Raw genomic sequence first — 16,752 nt, 5'->3', positions numbered from 1 at the left:
GGGCTCAGTTGGAAGGCTAAGGCCTCTTTCACCCTATCCATGCAGCTCTGCATGTGGCCAACTTGAGCTTTTTTTCATGGCAGGTGTGTTCCAAGAGTGAGTGTCCTAGGTAGCAAAGGAAGAAGCTGCAGATCTAAGGCCACACAAGTTACACAGAACCACTTCCACTGCATTTTGCTATCTAAAATATATCAGAGAGCCAGCCCAAATACAAGAGAAAAAGTAAAAGATTCCATCTCTTGATGGGACAGTGTCAAAGTCACATTGCGTCTATGGAAACAATTTGCTAGGCAAGGCATTAAGGTATGTGCTATTTCCTGATCATCAGGTTCTGCCAGCACAATACAATAAATGTAGTAGACAAAAGCAATACCCCAAAAGGTAATGAAATGATCATGGTCTCTGCACACTATAGTATGAGAGAGAACTAAAGACCTAACATAGCTCTTACGTAAAGCAATAAATTCTCTCACGTTCTCACTTCCAGATAAAAATCAAACAACTTCAGCTGTGCTACACATATTAGGGTGAATAAAAGACATTTGCCAGAGCGATATCTGCATACTAGATGCTAGGAATTATACTTATTCACCCGATAAAAAGACTACATCTGGATCAACATTTTAGATGACCCATTCATCTTCTACCCAGGCCAAATAGAAGGTTAAATGTGAGTATGTTCAGAATCACCACGCCAGCATCTTTCAAGTCTTTGATGGTGGCATTAATCACTAGAATTCCCCTAGAAATATGGTATGGGACTTAGGTTAACTTTTTCAGTAGAAAAGGGCCATTCCAGGGCCTATCAATTGACCTTCTTATTATAATAGCCATGAATTAAGAAGCAATGTCGAGATGCTGTAAATCTCCATTAAGGTGATGAAGTTCAGATCTCTCTTCATCAGATCTAGCAATTTTTCATTATTATAGATCAAGTAAGATCTTAGAACGCTGTCCATCCATTTCAATTACAGGGACACCATAATCACTTTCACACTGCTAAAGATCCCTCCCAAACAACTATGATTACTGCTCTAGCCCCGGGGGCCTATTATGGTAAACACTGCTATCTCATCCCTGATGCTTAAGCGAGATCAGTTGGCCTCTGCCACTTTGATATCCTATTATTTCCATTAGGGAATTAGAGATCCTATTCAATTGCAGCATCTCCTAACTTCATCCCTGGGCTTAGAGGACAACAGCTTCCTCTCCCTCCCAGTATTTTCTCAATGCATTAGTGAAGAGAAAGTCCTCTAGCCTTCTCAGGATACAATTGGAGATAGGTGACTGAGTCACACATGATAAATCCATTCCAACATCCTATCTCCCTAAGTCTTTTAAGAGATTTCTAGCATTTCATCTTTATTTAGTGCAGGACAGCATTGGATCCAGGTTTCAACAACCAAGCAAACCTTGAACCACTCCCAGATGCTCAGGCAAGCACAATGAGTCCATGGTTTTTGTTTGTTTGTTTGTTTTTTAAAGATTTTGTTTATTTATTTGACAGAGAGAGAGAGTTCACCAGTAGGCAGGCAGGCAGAGGGAGAGGGAGAAGCAGCCTCCCCACTGAGCAGGGAGCCCGATGCGGGGCTCGATCCCAAGACCCTGGGATCACGACCTGAGCCGAAGGTAGATGCTTAACAACTGAGCCACCCAGGTGCCCCAGGTCCATGGTTTTTGATTAATATATCCATATTGATAACTTCGATCTCATCAAAAATTGTATTCCTTTGTCCCTGATCTAACATCCCTGGAATTCATTATCATATTCCATAGGTTTCTGCCAATATAAATCAGCAAAATCACGCACATTTTTTTAATATGAAAGACTTCTCCCAAGTCAGACTTTTTACTTGTGCCCTGGAATATACTGAGATCTAACCATAGATTTATAGACCTTGTAATACTGGCATCTAGTAGGTAGAGGTCAGCTGCTAAACATTCTACAATGCGCAGAACAGCCCCTAAAACAAAAAATTATTCAGTCCAAATGTTAATAGTGCTAACATTAATAAATCCAGGTCCAATAGAGAGAATGCAGAGGCCACTAGCCACCTATAGCTACAGAACATTTAAAATGTGAGTAGTCTTAACTGAGACATGTTGTAAGGGCAAAACAAACACTGAATTTGCATATGAAAAAAGGACAAAATATGTAATTACTTTACATCCTTGCCAACATTCATTATAGCCACTTTTTAAAAAATTTTAGCTGTTCTAGTAGGTGTGAAGTGGCATCTCATTGTGATATTATTTGCATTTCCCTGATAACTAATGATGTTGAGCACCTTTTTAATAGTTATGAACCATAATTGTATCTTTTATGATGTGTTATTCAGTCTTTTGCCCTTTTTGTATTGGGTTGTCCTTTTACTACTGGTTTGTAGTTCTTTATATTTTCTGAAAAAAATCTTTTATGAAATATATAATGAATATTTTCTCCCACTTTGTATCTTGCCCATTCATTTTCTTAATGATACCTTTTGGTGAGCAGAAATTTTAAATTTTGATACAATCAAATATCCTTATCCATTTTTCCTTTTATAGTTTTGTGGAGATAATTGTATTTTTTCTAGACTTTTTATGATTCTAAGCTTTTATATTTAAATGTATGATCCATCTTTTTTAAAAAGTTTATTTATTTACTTATTTGAGAGAGAGAGCATGAGCAGAGGAAGAGGCAGAGGGAGCAGACTCCCCGCTGAGCAGGGAGCCTGATGCGGGGCTCAATCCCATGACCCCAAGATCATGACCTGAGCTGAAGGCAGACACTTAACTGACTGAGCCACCCAGGCACTCCTGTATGAGCAATCCATCTTGCATTCATTTTCTTGTAAGGAATGAAGCAGATATCAAGGTTTACTTCATTTTATATAGATATCCAGTTGTTCTATCATCATTTATTTGAAAGACTTTTTCTTTCACATTGAATTAACTTACTGCTTTTGCTGAAAATGATTAGACCATTCATGTGTGTGTCTACTTCTGGACCTTCCATTCTGTTCTAATAATGGATAATCTAAACACATGCCAGCATTATATTCTCTCTCTCTCTCCTTTTTTTTTATTATGTTCAGTTAGCCAACATATTCTCTTAATTACTGTAGTAATTATTTAAGTCTTGCAATTAGGTAAATTCCGTTTACCGTAAGGGTTGTTGTCCACAGGGTAAGTCAAACAAAGACTGAGCAAAGTCTTGGGGAACAGAAAGGCATCACTTTTCCTAGAGAGAAAGTGTATGTCTTAGTTCAGGATGCTATGACAAAAGTACCATTAACTGGGTGAGTTAAACAACAGAAAGTTATTGCTTACAGTTTTGGAGTCAGGGAAGTCCAAGATCAAGATAAGCTCTCTCATGTCTCTTCTTATAAGGGCACTAATCCCATAATGAAGGCTCCACCTTCATGACCTAATTACTTCCCACAGGTCCCACCTTCAAATACCATCACAATGGAGATTAGGGTTTTAAAATATGAATTCGGGGAGAATATATACATTTAGTCTATAGGAGCAGGCAACAGTTACCTGTTGTTGAAAGAGGTCCTTACCAGAAAACACTGAGACAGGCAACTACTCCAGTTCTGCACTAACTAAACCACTGAAGTTTGGGCTGGGCATAAGTGTGGGGTGAGGTTGAAATGGGCTGTTACAATAACAGTGGTTAAGAGCAAAGCCTTTGGAACCAGGGCGCCTGGGTGGCTCAGTTGGTTAAGCGACTGCCTTCGGCTCAGGTCATGATCCTGGAGTCCCGGGATCGAGTCCCGCATCGGGCCCCCTGCTCGGCAGGGAGCCTGCTTCTCCCTCTGACTCTCCCCCCTCTCATGTGCTCTCTGTCTCTCTCATTCTCTCTGTCTCAAATAAATAAATAAAATCTTTAAAAAAAAAAAAAAGAGCAAAGCCTTTGGAACCATACCAACCTGTATTCATGTTTTCTAACCACAAGTCCTGGGCAAGTTACTTCTCTAAGTTGTGTTTTCCCCACCGCCCCCCCAAAAAAATTAAAGAATAATTCTACCTGCCTGATAGGATTGTTGTGATGATTGAGGTCATATTTGTAGAGCACATAGCCCTGTCTGATCAAATCGTAAGTGTCCTATAGGTGATAGGTATTAGTAAACAACAGTTGCTCTAAGGTGTAAAGCACATGACAGAAAATCAAGAATGATTATCTCTCTCTTTTTTTAGACTTTCTTTTTTAGAGAAGTTTTGGGTTCACAGCTAAATTGGGGGAAGATTCAAAGACATGCCATATATTCCCTGTCCACACACATACATAGTCTCCCTCACTATCAACATCTCCCACCAGACAGAACATTTGTTACAACTGATGAAGCTGGTTTGACAAATCATTACTACCCAGAGTCCATAGTTTACATTAGGGTTCACTCTTGGTGTTGCACATTCTGAGTTTGGACAACTACATAAAGATGTTGCATTCACTATTACAACATTATAAGGAGTATTTTCACTGCCCTAAAAATTCCCTATGCTTTGCCTTTTCATCTCTCCTTTTCCCCAAAGCCTTAGCAAGCACTGATCTTTTTACTGTCTCTATAGTTTTGCCTTTGCCACCATGTCATATAATTGGAATCATACAGTATGTGTCCTTTTCAGATTGGTTTCTTTTACTTGGTAGCATGCATTTAAGTTTCCTCCATGTTTTCCATGGCTTAATATCTCATTTCCATAATATTCCATTGTCTGGATATACCATAGTTTATTTATCCACTCACCTACTAAAGGACATCTCATTTGCTTCCAAGTTTTGGCAATTATGAATAAGGCTGCTATAAACATCTGCATGGAGGTTTTTATGTGGACATATGTTTTCGATTCCTTTAGGTAAATACCAAGGAGTGAGATTGCTGGATCTGATTATCTCTTTTCATCCAGATATTTTCCACAGAATTTGAGGCTTCAGACATGAGTCTTAAAAACAAAAAACAAAACAAAAAAACATAGTAGCATATGTGAATCTACTTTTCCTTCTAAACCATAAATGATTCCAGTAATTACCACAACCTACAAAAATCTAAAATGTTTGACCAGTTAAATAAACACTGTCAAATTCAGCCCAAGTTGTAACATATGTTCAATATTTACTCTCAGTAGAATTATTTCATGTATAGAATATTTAATATATTATATAGGCAATTTTTAAATAAAAAATTTTGTTTTAATATCATGCAGAAAATAACACTGCTTATCCTTTGTTGTAAGCTAGGTATTTTATCCTACAGACGTTACCATTTTTTTGACTGACCAAAGGAAAATGATGCATGAGTATGAAATTTTCTTTATAAAATATACTATTGTTTGGCTCTGATTAGGTAGTAAAGGCTTTAAGAATAAAGGTAAGCAATTTAGGTCTCATGGCATAAAGATGTTGTGTGGTCACAGAGAGTATAGACACTATTTTATTATTCTTGTATTGCTTGAAAATCTACTAATATAACTAGAAGTTTATTTGAGAGTTAGTTAACTATTTAAAGAACACTCATAATTGCATAGCAAAGGAAATCATCAATAACAACAAAAAAATGCAACCTAGTGAATGGGAAAAGATATTTGTAAATGATATAGCCAATAAGGGGTTAATATTCAAAATATACAAAGAACTTACACAACTCAACACTAAAAACCAAACAGTCTGCTTTAAAAATGGGCAGAGGAACTGAATAAACATTTTGCAAAGAAGATATGAAAATGGCCAATAGACGCATGGAGAGATGTTCAACATCACTAATCCTCAGGGAAATGCAAATCAAAACCATGATGAGATACCACCTCACACCTGTCAGAATGGCTACTATCAAAAAGACAAGAAATAGGTGTTGGAAAGGATATGGAGAAAAGGAAACACTTGTACACTGCTGGTGGGAATGTAAATTGGTACGACCACTGCGTAAAGCAGTATGGAGCTTACTCAAAAAATTAAAAATGGAAATACCATATGGAACCACCATATGGTAATAATTCTACTACTGGCCATTTACCCAGAGAAAATGAAAACACCAAATCAAAAAGATACATGCATCCCTGTGTTTATTGCAGCATTACTTGCAATAGCCAAGATATGGGAGCAACACAAGTGTCCATCAATAGATGGATGGACAAAGAAATGCTACACACACACACACACACACACACACACACACACAGGAATATTACTCAGCCGTAAAAAAGAATGAGCTCTTGCCATTGGTGACAACATGGATGGACCTAAGTGAAATAAGTCAGACAGAGAAAGGCAAATACCATATCATTTCACTTATATGTGAAATCTAAAAAACAAAACAAACAAATAAACAAAGGAAAAAACAGACTCCTGGAGAACAAACCAGTGGTTGCCTGAGAGGTGGTAGGTGGGAAGATGGGTGAAATAGATAAAGGGGATTAAGTGCTTCAAACTTCCAGTTATAAAATAAATAAGTCACAGGGATTAAAAGTACAGCATAGGGAATATAGTCAATAATATTGTAATAATGGTATGGTGACTACACTTATGAACATTGAGTAACATATGGAATGTCAAAACAATATGTTGTACACCTGAAACTAATGTAATATTTTATGTGAGTTAAACTTCAGTAATACCTTAAAACAGAAGGAAAAAAAAAGTTAAAAACACTCTGAAAATGATGAACTCCTAAGTGTCAATTATGAAGAAAAATATTCATAAGAAAACAGAATGTGATCCTTTGGAAACAGAATATTAATAATGCAGGGATACAACATAAAATTGGTACAGTTAGCATATTATGGTCTAGTATACACTTAAAGAAAAACGTAAGAAAGCTAAAGGATTAGTTTTGTTGTTTGCGTTAAAAAAAAAAGATTTGTTTATCTGGGCACCTGGGTGGCTCAGTCAGTTAAGCTTCTGACTCTTAATTTCAGCTCCGGTCATGATCTCAGCATCCTGGGATCGAGCCCCACATGGGGCTCTGTGCTTGGGCGCAGAGCCTACTCGTCCCTCTCCCTCTGCTCCTTCCCCTTACTTGCTCTCTCTCTCTCAAATAAATAAAATCTAAAAAAAAAAAAAAAAGATTTATTTATTTATTTGAGAGAGAGAGAGAGATTTCAAGTGGGAGGGGCAGAGAGAGAGAATCCCAAGCACACTCCTTGCTCAGCACGGAGCCCAACACCGGGTTTAATTCCAGTACCCTGAGATCAGACCTGAGCAGAAACTAAGAGTCCGTGGCTCAACTGACTGAGCCACCCAGGCGCCCCGGTTGTTTGCTTTTTTTAAAAATTATTTTCAACTGAACATAATAAAAAAAATTTTTTAAATAAAAAATTATTTTCTTTTAGGGGCGCCTGGGTGGCTCAGTTGGTTGAGTGACCGACTCTTGATATTGGCTCTAGTCAGGATCTCACAGTTGTGGGATCAAGCCCTGCCTCCGGCCCTGTGCTCAGCCTGGAGTCTGCTTCATACTCTCCCTCTCCCTCCAGCTTGCACTGTCTCTCTCTCTCAAATGAATAAATAAAATCTTCTTAAAAAATTATTTTCTTTTAGGCTTATTTACTTTGGATGGGCTTTTTTCAATAGGTCTTTGTCCCCTAGTTTATTGAAGTTCAGCATGACCCTTTTGTATGGAAGAGCAAATAGCTTGGTCAAAATTTTACCTAGGAGATTAATATTATTTTTTTCCTCAAAATATCATACAGTTTATACGTTAAACCACTTTACATACATGTTTCCAAATACTGATCGGCACTTTTTAGAAATTATCAATGCTATTTTTTGAAGTGCCTTTATCAGTTGTAACAGTTTGGGCTGGAAGTCACAGAGTAGCTGACTAATGACGGCTTGAAGATACATCTTATGTCACACAGTAAGGTGTCTGGAGTTAGGCACTCTCCAGGTTGACCCAGCTGTCACCAGTGTCATCAGGGACACAGGCTCTTTCTACCTTTCAGCTCTACTACCTTTCACTTTTTGGCTTCCACCCAAGGGCCACAGAGGCTCCCTCAGCTCCTGGCACTCTTCTAGGAAAGAGGGGTGGGATTTTCCTAGATAATTCCCTTTTTTTTTTTTCAGGAAGGAAATTATTATCTATAAACAATCTCAACATCACCATCTCCAACTCCTCCACCTCCCTCCTGCTAGCAGACTAATCCTTAGGTTACTGGCTTGAGTCAGGTCACAGAGTTGTGCCCCAATGTGAGCGAGGCTTGGAAAAATGAGCATCAGACATGTTTGACCTCTGTCGCAGAAGACGGGTTCTGCCAGCAAGAAAGAGAAGGAGGCAAGCCACTAGCTAGGCAACTAACAGGGCCTAAGCAGGTGCCACACACACCAAAGGAAGGCCATAAATTAATATGGATTCATATTTATTAAACTCTCATTGTGACCTAAACAGAATTGAAATCACCACATGTACTAGCTAAATTTTACACCAATTTTACAAATGCCGAAAGTGAGACATGGAGATAATGAATAACATACCTAAGGCCACACAGTCGGTAAAAGGCAGAGCTAGGATGTCAATCCCGTTAGTCTAACGTCCAAGCCAAAACTTAACCATTTAGTAGCTGCTTATACAATATTATAATACAAGATTAAAGGTGAATGCCAATAAAATTTATATAATTGAAAACAGAAGTGGCAGAAAATTGTATTCTTAGACTCTGGAATTTTACTCTTTTGGCTTTATCCCCTGCTCAGTAAGTAATTTACGGTGTGTGACTCACTGCTATAATCTATATTTTGATAACTCACCCAAATGGAGATAAAACATGTATATGATATAATGACATTTAGGATAAATTACGACACTAAAAAATTCATTCTTTTATTCTTCTTTGAAAAGATAAAATGCTTCCCAAAAATTTCTTTTAAAAAAAATTGTCACTTGCTTATAACCATTGCTTTTAAAATACTCTTCATACTTTTATACTATGGCCATCTGATCTTAGCTAAAATGTATCATCCATTGTACATTTTTAGTTTTTAAGATGATTGTATTTTTAGTAACCAGTTATGGCATTATATTAAAGAACTGATTGATTTTTCCTTTATCCTAGTTATGTGACTCTAAAGAGACCCTACTCAAAAAATAATTACTTTCTAATAGAGAAAAAAAATAAAAACAGCTATGTAGTAAAAGACATATACTGTTCTAATCTCTTTTTTTTTTTTTTAAGATTTTATTTATTTATTTGAGACAGAGAGAATGAGAGACAGAGAGCATGAGAGGGAGGAGGGTCAGAGGGAGAAACAGACTCCCTGCCGAGCAGGGAGCCCGATGCGGGACTCGATCCAGGGACTCCAGGATCATGCCCTGAGCCGAAGGCAGTCGCTTAACCAACTGAGCCACCCAGGCGCCCTCTAATCTCTTTTTAAAAGTTGCTCCCCATTCTTTTTGGAGAAGAATAGAAAAAGGAGAGAAAGTACTCAAATGGGGGAGACAAAAAGAATTGGTGAGTAATAAGAAAAAAGAAAGGAGACCAAAGATGGTCTCAGTTTAAGCAGAGCATTTACTGGGAATGTCAAGCAAGCCACAGCCAAAACTCTTGATACAAATATGCAGGTTATTGAAGAAAACTGGGATCAAAGTAGGGTGCTAGGCATTGCGGGATACGGGAAGAACCCTGAGACCTTAGCTATGCCCAGCGAATTAAAGGGAAAATAGCGACTTTAGGGAATAGAAATGACAGGTCACAAGAAAAAGAATGGTAAAAGAATAAATATTTTAACTTCCCATTTAGAGGAAAAGAAATAGAAATGAGCTGAAGTGGCTTTTGAAGCTGGGAAGTGAGACATGGGAAGATGAGTGACTGGGAAGATGAGTGACTAAGTGACTGGGAAGATGAGTGACTAAGAAGAGTCTTTAAAAACCCCTGTTGGCCAGAATCCCTCCTGGAGAAAACACTTTAATAACTGTCTGAGGTTGAAGGGGAGCCCTTCTAATCCTCCCATGCTGCCCGGTTTCTGTGCGGTGTTGAAGACTCTGGGGAGCAGGGCACTGTATATGGGGCCAGGCAGGGATTTTGTTGGTGGTAGTTAGTTGGTTGCTTTCACTGTTGAAAGTAAGGAGAAGAGAGAAAGGAGAGATCCCTTGGGATAGAAAGATACTGAGGCAACTGGGGGGCCAAGGACGCTCCACATTTGTGGAAAATTCTTTCAAGAAGGCTGATGCTTTCGGTGATTGGGAAATGTTTTGTTTTATTTTTCGGTGACATAAATCCTTCTCTAGTTCCACCTATGAACTCTTCAATAAAGTCTAAATTACTCACAAACAAGATACGTACATGTTTCTTTGGAAAACTCATAACACCATATTCAGAACAATACAACAAAGCATGGGAGCCGCCCATGTGGAACTAGGAAACGGGAATTTTAAGGAGACAAGTGTGCAGGTAGTTGCAGAAATCTAGGAGGGGGACTTGTCTTCCACAGGTCATGGAACTGACATCGATAAAAACCAACTGTATGGAGGTCTCTGAGGAACAAGGGAGCCCCAGCTGACAACAACATATAACTAAACTCATAATAACGGTAGCTATCATTTATGGAGCACCTGTGGACAAAGCATCAAGAACCACAGCCTTATGTTATAAACTTGGACTGTATTTTCATGTCATTTGACCACAGATAACCTCAGATTATTTTCATGTCACTGCTTCTCATTTTATTTCTTCTGCTGTCAGTCAGCACTATGCTCTGCATTTCTGGGCAGGCAAAATTTTCCTTGAGTCCTCTCTTAATAAGCTTACAAGCTGAAGGGGTTTTTATTTCATTTTAATAGCAGAAAAATTTCAATGGAGAGGAGAAAGGAAACTGCTAGAAAGCTGAAGGAAGGCTAACTAACGGAAGACAACCAAGAGTGTTACCTGAGCTCTGTCCACTCCACTGCCTCACCTGTGTTCAGCAATAACCCCCTCCCTGGCCCCTGCTTCCACCCTTGGCCTCCTCACAGAAAGGAAATTTGAGAGTCAGATGGTGTCACTCTTCCACATCCACCACTGACTTCCCATTTCACAGATACACTCCAGTCTTTTCCATGAGCTGCCAGCCTATGTGGTCTGTGCACTGGACACGGCCTCCACGTCACAGACCCTCACCCAGGGACCTGTCCACGGCATCTCTCACTTCAGGCACCCCCCAGCCTCAGGGGCTTCCCAATTGCTCTTCTCTCTGCCTGAACCATTTCTCTCTCAGATGTTTGCATGTTTACTTCCCCACTCCTGATAATCTTACCTCTGAGGTCTTCCCCACCACCTGATACAAAATAACAGACCTCAATTTCCACCCTTTTATTGTTTCCTCCCCTTTACCTGATTTCTTATTTTCTATAACACTTTCTAGATATCCCATTATGTTTGCCTGCTGTCTCTCTCTCTTTTCTCGAATATAAACTCCATTAGGACAGAACGTAAACTCCATTTCATTCACACATATTCAGTGCTTAGAATGGTGCCGGGCATCTAGTAGAAACATGATTTTATGTTTTTAACAGTGTTATTGAGGTGTATTTGATACAATTTTATTTTTGAATGAATAACTGATTTAAAAAAGAGAAATAAAAGTTAAGGAAGTGATCCCCTGTTTAAAGAAGGTCCGTCCTTGGCAATTACTTGTTTGAGGCTACATTTTGGAGGTCATTAAAATAATCTTACCATGGCTCACATAATGATCAATAAGAAAATAGATTAAATTTAAGGCAGGGGCTCTAATCATAGAAAGGTGATTGTGACATTCAAGAATCTAAAACCTACATACCTGTGCTGTTGGTTTTTAAATTTTAACTCTGAACTCTGTAGCTGTTTCTTTACAAAGAATATTTAAACAATCGTGTCCCCATAAAAATGCATAATTAATGCAATGCTTTTCTCCTGAGATCTGAGGAAAGCAGAGGCCTTTCCCATAAGAAGGTAAAAAATATCTGTAAATACTACATAGACTGTCTCTTAGTCGTGCAAGAGCGGAAATCCCAAAGTAAATCCCTGGATATTCCCCAGGAGACCACTCCAAGTGTGGACCAACGACCAGCAGCCCAGCATCACCTGGGAGCTTGGTACACATGCAGAATGTTGGCTTCACCTTGACCTACAGAGTTGGAATTGAATTTGAATGGGTGATTCTTAGGTACATTAAAGTTTGAAAAGTACTACTCTAAATAACTTGTGGTGTGCTCTGGGAGGGAAGTCTGTACAGGTCAATTCTGTTTGCTGAGAGTTTTGTCTGGAGATTCAGAGCCCCAGATACCTGAGAACAGATACCCCTGAGAACAGAAGGGGGAGCCCTAATCCTCCAAATGCCAGGTCTTTCAACTGGTTGGAGTTGCTCCTGTTCTTTGCAGGGCTTGCGGGGTGAAATGGAGTATTAGAAACAGCACAAGAGGAAGACTGAAAGACCTGCTGCCCCTTGCTGGGATTGGGGACAACAAGGGAATCTGGCAGAGCCTTTAAAACTTCACAGATGGACAGAATCAGAGCAAAGAGAAAACAGAATGGGAGACTAGGAAAGAACTATGTAATCTTTGTGCTTGTACTTTCATTTATTGTTCTCTGAATCTCCCTGGTTATTTTTCACCTCTTGAAAAAATTTCCACTACATGTCTGCTTTCTCTTTTTGTTCTTCCCTGGAACATAATGATAATAATAATGATAATATCTTACATCCACATGATGTTATATACTATCTGGTACATAATAGATATAAAAGTATCTTATAGGACACAACTTTATGCCTGTTTTGCAAATGAGAAATATTCTATACCCTTTCTCCCATGTTCTTTATTAGGTTATCATTAGAAGTAGTTCTTGTTTTCCATTCATTTTGGCAAATTTTAGAGGGTTTTTTTTTTCCCCCATGCACGAAGTCATCTGCAAAGTTCTTGGCACAGTGAGGATGAGGAGGAGGCTTAATAGCAAAAGTCTGGGGGTGAAAGACTGCATAGGGAGAATTAAAACAACTAGAAGTATAAGAGCTTCAAGCTCTGATATGGTGGTGACTCAACAAAACACCAATAACTTCCTGGACTCTATCTGGACCATCCATTTCACTCATTTGCTTTGAAAATGAATATAAGTTTGAAGAAAATGGGATGAGGGAGGCATGAAATGTGCCATCCGAGTCCTTGGAAAACTGTGTTTCATTCAAATTTTTACTCTTTACAATTTGTCTCACTTCCATTTTGATTTATTTCATAAATGTTGCAAAACTAAAGTGGTCCCATAGTTCTGTAGTCCTGCCACATCGTGAACTTTCCTGTTTTAAATGGGATTGCTAAGGAGTCGAACAAAAGCCTGAGAAGAAATAATTCAAAACTTCCTTGGACTCTTCATGATGTCAGATCTCCTCACTCCTCTGATACTTTGTGGGTCTCTGCCTGCAGACTCCATGAAAACAGAGAGGCCTTCTGGGGCCAGGAAGAACTGCAAACTCAGACAATGAACAAAGATGTGCTTTAGATTCTTCAGTTACTGAAATGGAATAACTCTTATTTCTTGAAAGCAGATAAAAGCAGAGCAGATTCCTAGAATTTCTATAACTTTAAATAAATGCCTGAACATTGTATTCCCATTTTTCTTCTCTTTGGGTGTATTTCATTTTTCAGATATCATAAAATCCATAGACATGAGCAGTGAATATTTTTTGAATGAAAGGATAAATTGTGGGGGTTTTTTGTTGTTGTTGACAAAGTCACACTTTATCAGAAGTGGACACTCCCCTCAGGAATGACTTTTAAGTCACTTAGCCAAGTCAGTTTTTAAGAGCTTTTTACTTTTGTCTCCTGTAGGGTCAGCCGGGTCAGAGCAGAAGACAGAAAGAAGAGATCGTTAGCTGGCCTGGCCCCAGGCCTGGTTGCTGAGAGCAAAACAGAAGTGGGAGAAGGCTCTCGAAGTGATTGTGACACCCCAGACATGGTCAGAGAATGGGTCAGTGACCAGAATCCTGTCAGGACAGATGATGAAAGTGGATGCCAGTCGAGTGGCCAGCCTGGGGGATTGGATTCTAAAACCAAGGACACAAAAAACAGGTAGACAAGAATGGACATATCTGGACCCTCAGCCCAGGAGGAGCAAAACCTGAGTGCACTTGTGCAGGTGAAACTGGACAAGATCGTTCATATGTAGCTGCTCTTTCTAAAGCTGCACACAGCCCCTAGCTAACATTCCACTCCACATGCTACGGGAGCCCTGTAACTATTGTTAAGAGCAAGTGGAGAGAGGGCTGGATGCCAGCCTTCAACAGCCCCTCCGCCAGAGAACAACTCACACAAGTGTGCATGGTGGCAAGAAGAAACTCTTCTCTGATTGTTGGTGGAAAGCTACTCTCAGTACGGCTTACGGGTTTCATTTTTGAGCATATGGTTTTACCGATGTCAATAATGTCTTTCTGAACAGCACAAGGGACTGGCATAAGAAAATAAACTGCTAAGAAAAGTTGAAAATGAAGTTCATTGTTCTGCTTAGTGAATCACAGTTATAGGCAGAGCCTTCAGCATCACCACACCTCTGGGCTTCCACTCTGTCGCCCAGTGAGAGCGAGGCGGAGAGACCTCCACGGCTGGGAATCAGCCCAGAGAGACAAGACAGCTAAGCTGACCTCTGAGCTGTCGAGTGGCCACCTGTGGCAGCCGCGTTGTTACCAGAGACATTCCATTCTCCTCACACCCAGGGGGAGCACCTACACCCCAGGGCCTTCTGACAAGATGGAGCAAGAAGAAAACTGCTTCAGAACAGAAGAGATACCTTCTAGAAGAGATACTTTTAAAGTTGGGGGAAGCAAGGTGCCTGGGTGGCTCAGTCAGTTAAGCGTCTGCTTTCTGCTCAGGTCGTGATCCCGGGGTCCTGGGATGGAGCCCCGTGTCTGGGCTCCTTGCTCAGTGGGGAGCCTGCTTCTCCCTCTGCCTCTGCTGCTTCCCCTGCTTGTGCTCTCTCTCGCTCACTCTCTCTCTCTCAAATAATAAATAAAATCTTAAAAAAAAAATAAAGTTGGGGGGAGCATTTTCACACTATAATCCAGGGCTCTTCTGTAATCTAGCTTTTATTTCCTTCCCCTCACTCCATTCATTCACTCATTCATTCATTCAACAAAAATTTATTGAGAGTCTCCTGAGCTGGGTGCTAAGGAGGCAGTGATAAAAACAGACAGGGTAGGGTCCCTCCTCTCATATACCCTTCACAGGAAGCAGAAAACCAATCACACAAAATGAATGTGACACCACAACCATGATCACACTGCAAAGGACAGGCATCTGATGCTATGAAACATGAAAGAGGGGATTTGACCTAGTTAGGAAGCTCAGCTCAGGCTGCCAGGCCAGAACTGGAATTTGAAGGAAAAGCAAGTGAAAAGCAGTCAGAGAAGAGGTTCCAAGCAGAGGGACAGCAAGAGAAAAATTACCATCACTGTCCCTCAACGTTGCAGCTCTACATTTATAATAAAGCTCACTTTATTTCCAGTTCCCTGAGAATGCGAGACAATATGATATGGTGAAAAACAGTGGAGGGAGCCAGTGGGTCTCATTCTAGCACTATGACAAGGCTCGCACAACCTTGAACAAGTTACTTAGATTTTCTGAGCCTTAGTTTTGTCACGCATAAAATAAGCATGATAAAACCCATCACATAATAAGAGTTAGTTCCTTCCCTGTTGGCTAATTTTCAATCTTTCTGAGACTCGGTGTCTTCATTGAAAAATAGAAGTAAGAGTTATGCCTGCATCAGAGAATTGACATTTAAATGGGGTTATTTGTAAATTCTAAAGCATTAGGTAGTTATCAGGTACTATTCAACACTCATCAAATATTTGTGATGCTGCCAAGACGTCCATCGACAGATGAATGGATAAAGAAGATATGGTATATATACACAACAGAATATTATGCAGCCATCACAAGGAATGAGATCTTGCCATTTGCAACGACGTGGATGGAACTGGAGGGTGTTATGCTGAGTGAAATAAGTCAAACAGAGAAAGACATGTATCATATGACCTCACTGATATGAGGAATTTCTAATCTCAGGAAACAAACTGAGGGTTGCTGGAGTGGGGGGTAGGGTGGGAGGGATGGGGTGACTGGGTGATAGACACTGGGGAGGGCATGTGCTCTGGTAAGCACGGTGAATTGTGCAAGACTATTGAATCTCAGATCTGTACTTCTGAAACAAATAATGCAATATATGTTAAGAAAAAAAAAAAGAAGATAGCAGGAGGGGAAGAATGAAGGGGGGGAAATCGGAGGGGGAGACGAACCATGAGAGATGATGGACTCTGAAAAACAAACTGAAGGTTCTAGAGGGGAGGGGGGTGGGAGGATGGGTTAGCCTGGTGATGGGTATTAAAGAGGGCATGTACTGCATGGAGCACTGGGTGTTATACGCAAACAATAAATCATGGAACACTACATCTAAAACTAATGATGTATGGTGATTAACAACAATAAAAAATTTTTAAAAAAATATTTGTGATGTCTACTATGTACCAGACCCTGTGATTGGTCCTTGAAAAATGGAAGGTGGACTGAGGCACAGCCTTGCCCTCAGGAGAGAGTTGCTGAAAGAGAAATTTATTCTTTCTCCTGGTCCAGGGAGGAGAGGCAGCAAGGGCAGAGGGAAAGGCCTCCATGGTCTGCCCAGGCATCTAAGTTCCTGTCACTTGGCCCTTCTCGGGGGACATCTGATACCTTCCCCTCCACCATCAGCTGAGAGCTTGCCCAGACGACCTGACCCAAGGGCCCCAGGGACAGGGCTGCAGGATGGATTTCCAAATATTCCAAAGAAGCAGACAAGGGAATC

At 40.0% G+C, this 16,752-nt stretch overlaps 1 protein-coding gene across 1 annotated transcript in view; it reads right to left on the bottom strand.

Moving 5' to 3' along the window:
• The window catches only part of ODF2L (outer dense fiber of sperm tails 2 like), a 282,358-nt gene that overhangs the window by 39,368 nt on the left and 226,238 nt on the right, over nt 1–16,752 (bottom strand). The gene's annotated exons all lie outside the window — the stretch shown is intronic.

Source organism: Mirounga leonina, unplaced genomic scaffold (genome assembly GCF_011800145.1).
Source record: "Mirounga leonina isolate KUSES-001 unplaced genomic scaffold, KU_Mleo_1.0 Mir_173, whole genome shotgun sequence".
NCBI classification, from domain to species: domain Eukaryota; kingdom Metazoa; phylum Chordata; class Mammalia; order Carnivora; family Phocidae; genus Mirounga; species Mirounga leonina.
Note: the sequence above shows the minus strand (reverse complement) of the source record. Positions and strands in the feature narration are given on the sequence as shown.